The following is an 8,095-nucleotide window of genomic DNA, read 5'->3' as shown; positions in this document are numbered from 1 at the left end:
ACTCAATACCTAGCCCAGTTAGTGACAAAAGGCATGGGGTTGGCCATGAACAACTACCTCAATCGGGCATGGCTCAACAACATCCTTCAACCCTTAGCACCATCAGTGAATCCCCAACTGGTTCATGCAATGAGAAACTAGTGGAACCTTTCTCCACATTTCAATCTGATTTACCTATAAAATGCACTCCTGTACATGCCTTTCTTCATGCCAGAGAATTTATCTCAACTGAATCCCATATTCCTTCCATGGGAACAACCTCAACCAGTCCAAGAGCCACAAGTACCACAACCTCATCAACAACCTCCCTCTCCTCCCCACAATCAAGTACATGCACCAGATCCAGTAGAGGCAGAAATGGAAGAGAAGGAGGAACCCAAAAACCTACTCTTAGAAAAAGTCCTAGAATTCTCAAGTCTCGACGGAGTAAAAGTGTTTCTCTTTACGGAGAGGCAAGAGAAGGGGCATATTCTCAGTTTCCCACTAGCATTATACAAATGCTCGATGGACATAAGACCTCTACAGGATCCAACTGTGGGCAACAGAGCCATGATCCTAGTTCCATCATTGAGGGAACCCAGTACTAGGGGAAGTGAGGGAGAATGGAAATCCGGCCAACTCAAAACTTAATATCTCCATGAATTGACCTACTAATATTATCCTTTGGAACATAAGGGGAGGGAAAAATGACAACTTTAGGAGGAACTTCAGGGAAATGGTAGACACACATAGACCTTGCATGGTGGCTTTGTTAGAAACTAGGATGGGGAATCACATGGAGCTGCTGGATGATTACTGAGTTCATAGAAGTTCCAGCTGAAGACCAGGCAGGTGGGATAGTGGTCTTGTACAATCATGAAGTTGTCACCTTTCAAAACTTTGTTCGAAGGAATCAAGATATTCATGCTACGATTGAGGTAACTCCTATATGTAAAAACTGGCTTTTTAGTGCTATTTATGCTAGTATAGACATGCTCAATAGGAATAAGATATAGGATAATATTGAGAGCATTAGCAAAAATTACAATAGTCCTTGGTTATTAGGGGGAGATTTCAATGATGTTTTCTGCTCAAAAGAAAAATTTGGTGCCAATAGTATAAAGGACAGTAGGGCAAAATATCTTTGGTCCAAGGTTAACAATTATAACTTAATTGATTTAGGATATAAAGGGTGTAAATATACATGGTCGAACCATTGGCATAAGAACAGGAGTTTGATTATGGAAAGGTTGGATAAAGTGTTAGGAAATGAGGATTAGATTAATCTATTTCCTAAGAGTTCTATTATACACCTGCCTAAAATTCATTCGGATCACAACCCCATTTTAGTAGAATTAATCCCTAAAAATAATTTTCAATACAAGCCTCCTTTTCGACTTGAGACCTACTGGTGTAAACATCCTGGTTTCAAGACCCTAGTCCAAGATAATTGGACAAACAATGACTATAATAGAGCTAGCAATATGTTCATAGAAAAAGTCAAGTTTTGGAAGCATCAAACTTTTGGGGATATAGTGGGGAAAAAAGGAAATTTCTAGCCCGGCTTCAAGGTATTCAAAATTCCAAACATCACCCTTATAGTAATTTCCTGCAAACCCTAGAAACAAACCTAAAAAAAGATTACAATGATCTTCTAAAAATAGAAGAGGACTATTGAAAATTAAGGTCAAGGGTTATGTGGCTAAATGAGGGAGATGCAACTACCAAATTTTTTCACATTTCGGCCACCAATAGAAAAAGAAGAAATAAGATCAATTTCTTTAAAGACGAAGCAGGAAATTGGATTAACGATCCTCATCTTGTCACCTCTCATGTTGTAACTATTTCACTACTATTTTTACCACTACTTACAAAAATTCTAGTAGGGTTAGCCCATTAAAAAATAACTCTCAAAACTCCTTAAACCTCAATGGTCTAGATAATTCCTTGCTTAGTATTGAGATCAACAAGGCCATTTTCTCTTTTAAACCTTTTAAAGCGCCTGGACCAGATGGCCTCCATCAGTTCGTTTTTCTAAGGTATTGGGATATAATAGGACCCTCTGTAACAAACTTGTGCCATGACATTTTTAGAACCCAAGAGATCCCCCCTGAACTTAACAAAACTTACCTTTGCCTAATTCCAAAAATACCCAATACCAATAGTATCAAAAACTTTAGACCTATTGGCCTTTGCAACACTATATATAAAGTAATCACAAAAATCCTTACAAGACGCCTCAAACCTTTCCTTGACCAACTTGTTAGCCCTTGCCAAGCTAGTTTTATAAAAAATAGAAGGGCTTCGGATAATGCTATTATCATACAGGAACTTGTTTCAAAAATCCACAAGTTAAAAGGGAAACAAGGTCATATGCTCCTAAAAATTGACCTTGAAAACTCTTTTGAACGTTTAGAGTGGTCTTTTGTACATCACACATTAACCTACTTCAGTTTCCCTCCAAAATTTAAGAAACTCCTCTTAAATTGCATCTCAACTAGTTTTATAGTTGTTCTAGTAAATGGCTCTATTATTACCTTTTCTAAACCTAGCGGGGGAATCAGGCAAGGTGATTTTATATCACCGTATGTCTTCATCCTCTGCCTAGAAATATTGTCACGTTATATAAATCATCAAGTTGATGTTAGGAATTGGGATCCAATTATCATAGGAAAAAAGGCCACAAATTCTCTCCTCTTTTCTTTGCTGATGATCTCACATCAATGGCTAGAGCCAATATGAAATCAAGCCATACAATTCAAAAAGGCTTAGACCTCTTTTGTAATCTCTCAGGGCAATGTATTAACACCTCCAAGTCAAAAATTATCTTCTCCACAAATTGTCCTCAAAATCTTACTAATGAAATTACCAATATTCTGAATATTAAAAAAAGTGATTCCTTTGGTACTTATATAGGCTTTCCTATCCTAAACAAACACCCTAGACCAAAAGATTATCAATTCATTATTGACAAAATGAGAGCCAAATTAATGGCTTGGAAAATGAAATTTTTAAATATTTTCCGGACAACTCTCTCTCTTTCCTGTCTAAACTCAATTCCTAACCACTACATGCAATTTACCCTCCTCCCTATGAACATTCTTAATAAAATTGACAAAGTTCGAAGAGATTTCATATGGGGTACTACTAATGAGAAGCGAAAAAATCACCTTATTAATTGGTCAACCATTTGCAAACCTAAAAGCATTGAAGGCCTGGGACTCCATAAAGTCAAGGATAAAAACATTTGTAACCTTGCTAACCTAGCCTGGAGAGCCATTACAAAACCTACCACCCCTTGGGCTCATCTTATGATTACTGCCTATGCCAACAATTATAATACTAGAAATACTTCTTTTATATGGAAAAGTATTCAAAAGGGGTGGGAACTATGTTCCAAAGGTATCACTTGGCAACTTCATCACCACTCAAACATGAATATTTGGGAGACCAATTGGATCCCTAACTTGGGAAGCCTTACAAATACAATAGAAGGCCCTTTATTAAAATATAACTATTCTTTAAAAATAAAAGACATCTTTGATGGTAAGAATTGACACTTTGCCAATATATCCCTCAATCTCCCCGATGATATCAAGGACTCCATATCAAAGGTCAAAATCCCTGTTAAAAGTCCTAATGGTGATATCCCTATTTGGTCCCTAAATACAAAATGCTTCTTTACAAGCAAAACTTGCTATTCTTTAATTAACACTAATGAGGGCAAGGATATTGATTTTTATTGGATTTGGGACTTGGCGTGCCCTAATAAAATCAAATTCTACCTTTGGCAATGTCTTCATAATAGAATTCCTTATAGACAATATCTGGCAAAAATTGGTCTTAATATAGACCCTCACTATCCTATATGCAGAAATCAAATAGATGAATCTATAACTCATATCTTCTTTAAGTGCCAAGCAAGCAAACATCTTTGCGGCACCCTTGGATGTCAAAATTTTTATAAGGACGATGGTGATCATTGGTTAATCTAATTAAAGAATTTTAACTACCCCCTCAACAAAAGTTTTTTAAATTGGAATCTCTTCTTCCCTTTTGCTATTTGGCATATTTGGATTAATAGGAATAGCAACAACCAGAACAATACTAATTTCCCTATAAACATTAATCTCATCATGGATAGAGCTATTGAATTTCTCCTCTTAACTGAAAAAAGTGTGATTCCATCTCCAAAGCTCCATATCAAGGTTAGATGGCATAAACTCTAATGGGATGGTTTAAATTAAACATCGATGATAGTTTCCACAAAAACATGCAAATTTGTGGCCTAGGTGGCGTAATCAGGAATGCTAAGGGAAACTAGATTGTGGACTATAACAAATCTGCACATGCAAATGGTAGTCTACAAGATAAGATCAAAGCCCTACTAGAAGGACTAAAAACAGCCCTTGATTGGGGGTTGTTTCCACTACAAATTGAAATAGATTCCATGGAGGTAATCCTGTCAATCCAACAAGGAAATAATATGTATGCTAACACTATCAATAAATGCAGGTTGTTAATGCACCAACAAAAATAGGTCATCCTCCAACACGAGTTCTGGCAAGGGAATAAGATAGCTCACCAACTGGCACATATGGGAATTGCTAATACTAGGAAGAAGAAAGTTTTTGTTGATCCTCCAACAGATGTTAAGATCCTAGTAGAACATGATGTACTAGAACAATATGCTTTTGAAAAACTTTTATCCTATGATGCTTGTAATACTTTAGCAAGCTTAGGTAATCAAAGTGTCCTATGTGACACTAACTACGAATCAGATGTAATGCATGTTCCTTAACCTTTAATATATATATTTCCTATTTGCTCAAAAAAAAAAACTAAAATAGTCAAATATAGAATAAAGTTACCATGTACTATTGACATTTATTAGCTTGCCACTTGACTTAATCATAATGTCAATTATATATGATAACTTTCTTGCTTTAAATATATATTACAAGAGTATTCTAGTTTAGAAAAAGCTTTTCTAAGTTCTAACATCCAGGAAATGAGTTTTCAATATTTACAAGTGTTATAAGTGGGTTTAAGGATATGTGACTTCACTTGGCACAAACTGATAAATACGAGAAATAATGTTAGAAATTAACAGTAAAATAAAACAAACCAGTGTGATGAACAACTGTGGTTTCCTCAACATACCAAAAATAAAGCAAACCATTTACCTTCAAGCTTTTGAGTTTATTTGTTTGTTTTCCCCCAAAACACCAAATATCCCAATCTTTGTTCTCCCTTGTTCACAAAAACAAAATGGCCAAAACATCTAAAACCATTCCGCAGAAAAAAAAGCTTTCTCGTCTCATCCGGCCGGCGAGCAACCAGCGACGGAGCCACGCCCTAAACAATTCGTTCTCGTAGGGTGCGTCCTTGACTCTGACTTCAAGGTTGAAAAGATCCCCTCGGTTGCGGGCCAATACGATCCATGTCGGGGTACATATGCACGATCACCGGTGACCTTCTCGACCAAGTCAAATAGGACTACAATAGGTTGGCAAGCATGTGGTGGTGCCCTCGCCTGAGGAGTCAATCACTACCCATGTGGATGGGTTTCTAAGTTCTTACACTTACCCTTTCACATTGGGCCCCTTGGACCCGGTCATTGTGGACTTCTGCAAGAAGTACGAAGTGACCCTCGGCCAAATTCACCCCTCCTTCTGGAGGATAGTAATATTGCTCCGCTTTTTTGTGAGCCTAGTCGATGGGATTCCCTTCACCCTCGACCATCTCATACCCTTATATAGGCCCTGACTTTATCGAGGGGACTAATAAAGCATCAATGTTGGGCCTACAATGAAGCTTTCTCGAGTATAGATGAGTAAAAGGACCAGGGCTGGATGGGCCGATTTTGTCAGAGTGAAGACCCCGGACCTGATCCCGGGCGAAGGTACACCATTTCCGGAGAAATGGAATATGAGATGTAAGTATAACTCCATCCTTAACTTCTTCTTGTTATCTTCATATTTTTTTATCTTTTCTTATTGGCACTTTACTTGGTGTAGCTGTTGCCTAGATGCCGGGTACGATCCCCGTCTCGAGAACTGGGTCAGGAGCCTAGTCGAAGTCGACACACGTTAAGCGCGCATGGCGTGATTTGGCGAAGGGTCGATGGGAGTCCCAAAACCACGGTAAGTTTTCATATGACTCGACAATTTTGATCACCATCCGAATTTTTTCTTGATCTTACTTGTCCTTCTTTTGCAGGTCTCGGGAAGGACGTGATGATGAGGCCCCCATCTGGCGATGAAGTAAACCTTCCTCAATCATCTGCTCCAAAATAGAAGAAAGGGTGAAAAAGGAGAAGGGCTCTGAGCTCCACTAAGTTGGATGAGCAAAAGTCCAAAAAGAGGCGAACTCGTAAGGGAAATGCCATCCCTCTAACAATGGACTCAGTCCCTAGGCTATGAGATGAGCCCGAAGAAGGTGAAGAAGAAGAGAATGAAGTTGATTCCGGGTTGGTGGCCCGTGCACGAGCTAGTACCGGGGCTTGGAAAGCTTTGGAACTAGTGGGAGTCAATGCTGCTCAGCCTAGACTCGATGAGGTCGAGGAGGAGACTTCGACCCAAGTCCCCGACCCAAAAGGAACCAAATATGTTTTACCTCAGGGCAAAGAGGCCGTTGAAGAGGCAATGGGCGCCGATGCAAAAACCGAGATCGAGACTCCCCAAGACGGAGGAAGTGCCTCAAAGGATCCACTTGGGGCAATAGAGATTAGGGATTTCTCTTTGTTTCCTTTGGTCTCCGATTCGATGATACGTGATGCTCAGGCCGCGGAGACTTGTCATGCGGAAGGAGCCTACGGAGAGGAGGATCTCTTTCGTTGTTTATTTGTTGGGGTAGAAGATGTCACTGGTTTGAGTGACTTGGAGGTTCTGAAGAAAAGCTCAAGCGAGGCTTCCTCAAGTTTTAAATTGACCAAAAAAATTTCTGGCCCCAAGTGTCGATCCCGGGTGCAAGAAGACAATCATGATCACGGTCCTGAAGGATGCCCGGATTCTCGCTGCCCCCTAAGGGGTGGCCAGCTACCTCCGGTGTTTGGTCATAGAGGAAGACTGCACCCAGATGGATGAGGTGGGAGTTCCTTGTCTTTTCAATGAAGTCCAACAGGCTCTAAACCAGGTAATTCCTAATTATCCTATCCATTTTCATACTTAGGTTTTTCTCCCTTCGTATAACTTTTCCGTTCTATGTTTGCAGGCTTCGGTGCTTCATCATGAAGCTTTCCTCCAATTCCGAGTGGAGCTGAGCCGTTATGAGGCCGAGATCCGAGGGCTGGATAAGGAAAAAGATGCCTTCAAACTTCTCAATGAGCAAAGAAAAGGGGAAGGTAAAGCCTCCTTGCTAAGCTAGAAATGGTTCAGAAAGAGTACACTGAACTGATGGAGCATGTAAGAAGAATTTTTGAAGTTAGTGATAGAGATTCAGGCATCGTAGCTAATGGTTTGAACCAGCAGGTCCAACAAAAACTCGATGCGATCAGGCAGCTTCGTGAAGAAACAGATGCACTAAAAGCTGAGGCCGAAGGATGGAAGGAGAAGATAGACCGCTTGACCTCAGAGAATGCAGTTGCCCGAGCTCAACTGGCCTCGACTGAGAACCAGCTTTGAGTCTTGAAAGAGAATGCCTCAGTGCAAGCCAAGAAAATTGAGGAGTTCCAGTCTCGGTTGGGTTTAGCAACTTCCGATCGAGAGAAGCCTACAACAGAACTTGCAGCGGCCAAATTGGAGATCGAAACGGCCAAGGCCAATGCCGATGCTGTGGTGGCTGTCTATCGAATCGATGTTGAAGCTGCTTAGGCTCAGGCAAAGGAGGTTGCCGAAGCTGCTCAAGTTTGAGCGAACTGGGTTGTCGAGCATGCTAAATTCCAATCTCGAAGAGAGACTCTCGAGGAGATCCACACTCGTGGATTCAATCTTGTAGCTGAGATTGAGAGTGCTAAAGAGCTCGAAGTTGAATCCAAAGTGTTGGGATTTCCTGACGACGGCGATTCTGGAAGCATGATCGGGTCTGAAAGTGGGGAAGACCCCGAGAGTGAGGATGGTAATCCCGAAGAAGACTAGGCACTTGTATTTTTTCTTCCTATTTCTTTTAGGGACGT

Source organism: Nicotiana sylvestris, chromosome 5 (genome assembly GCF_000393655.2).
Source record: "Nicotiana sylvestris chromosome 5, ASM39365v2, whole genome shotgun sequence".
Classification (NCBI taxonomy): Eukaryota; Viridiplantae; Streptophyta; class Magnoliopsida; order Solanales; family Solanaceae; genus Nicotiana; species Nicotiana sylvestris.
This window is presented reverse-complemented; position numbering follows the sequence as displayed.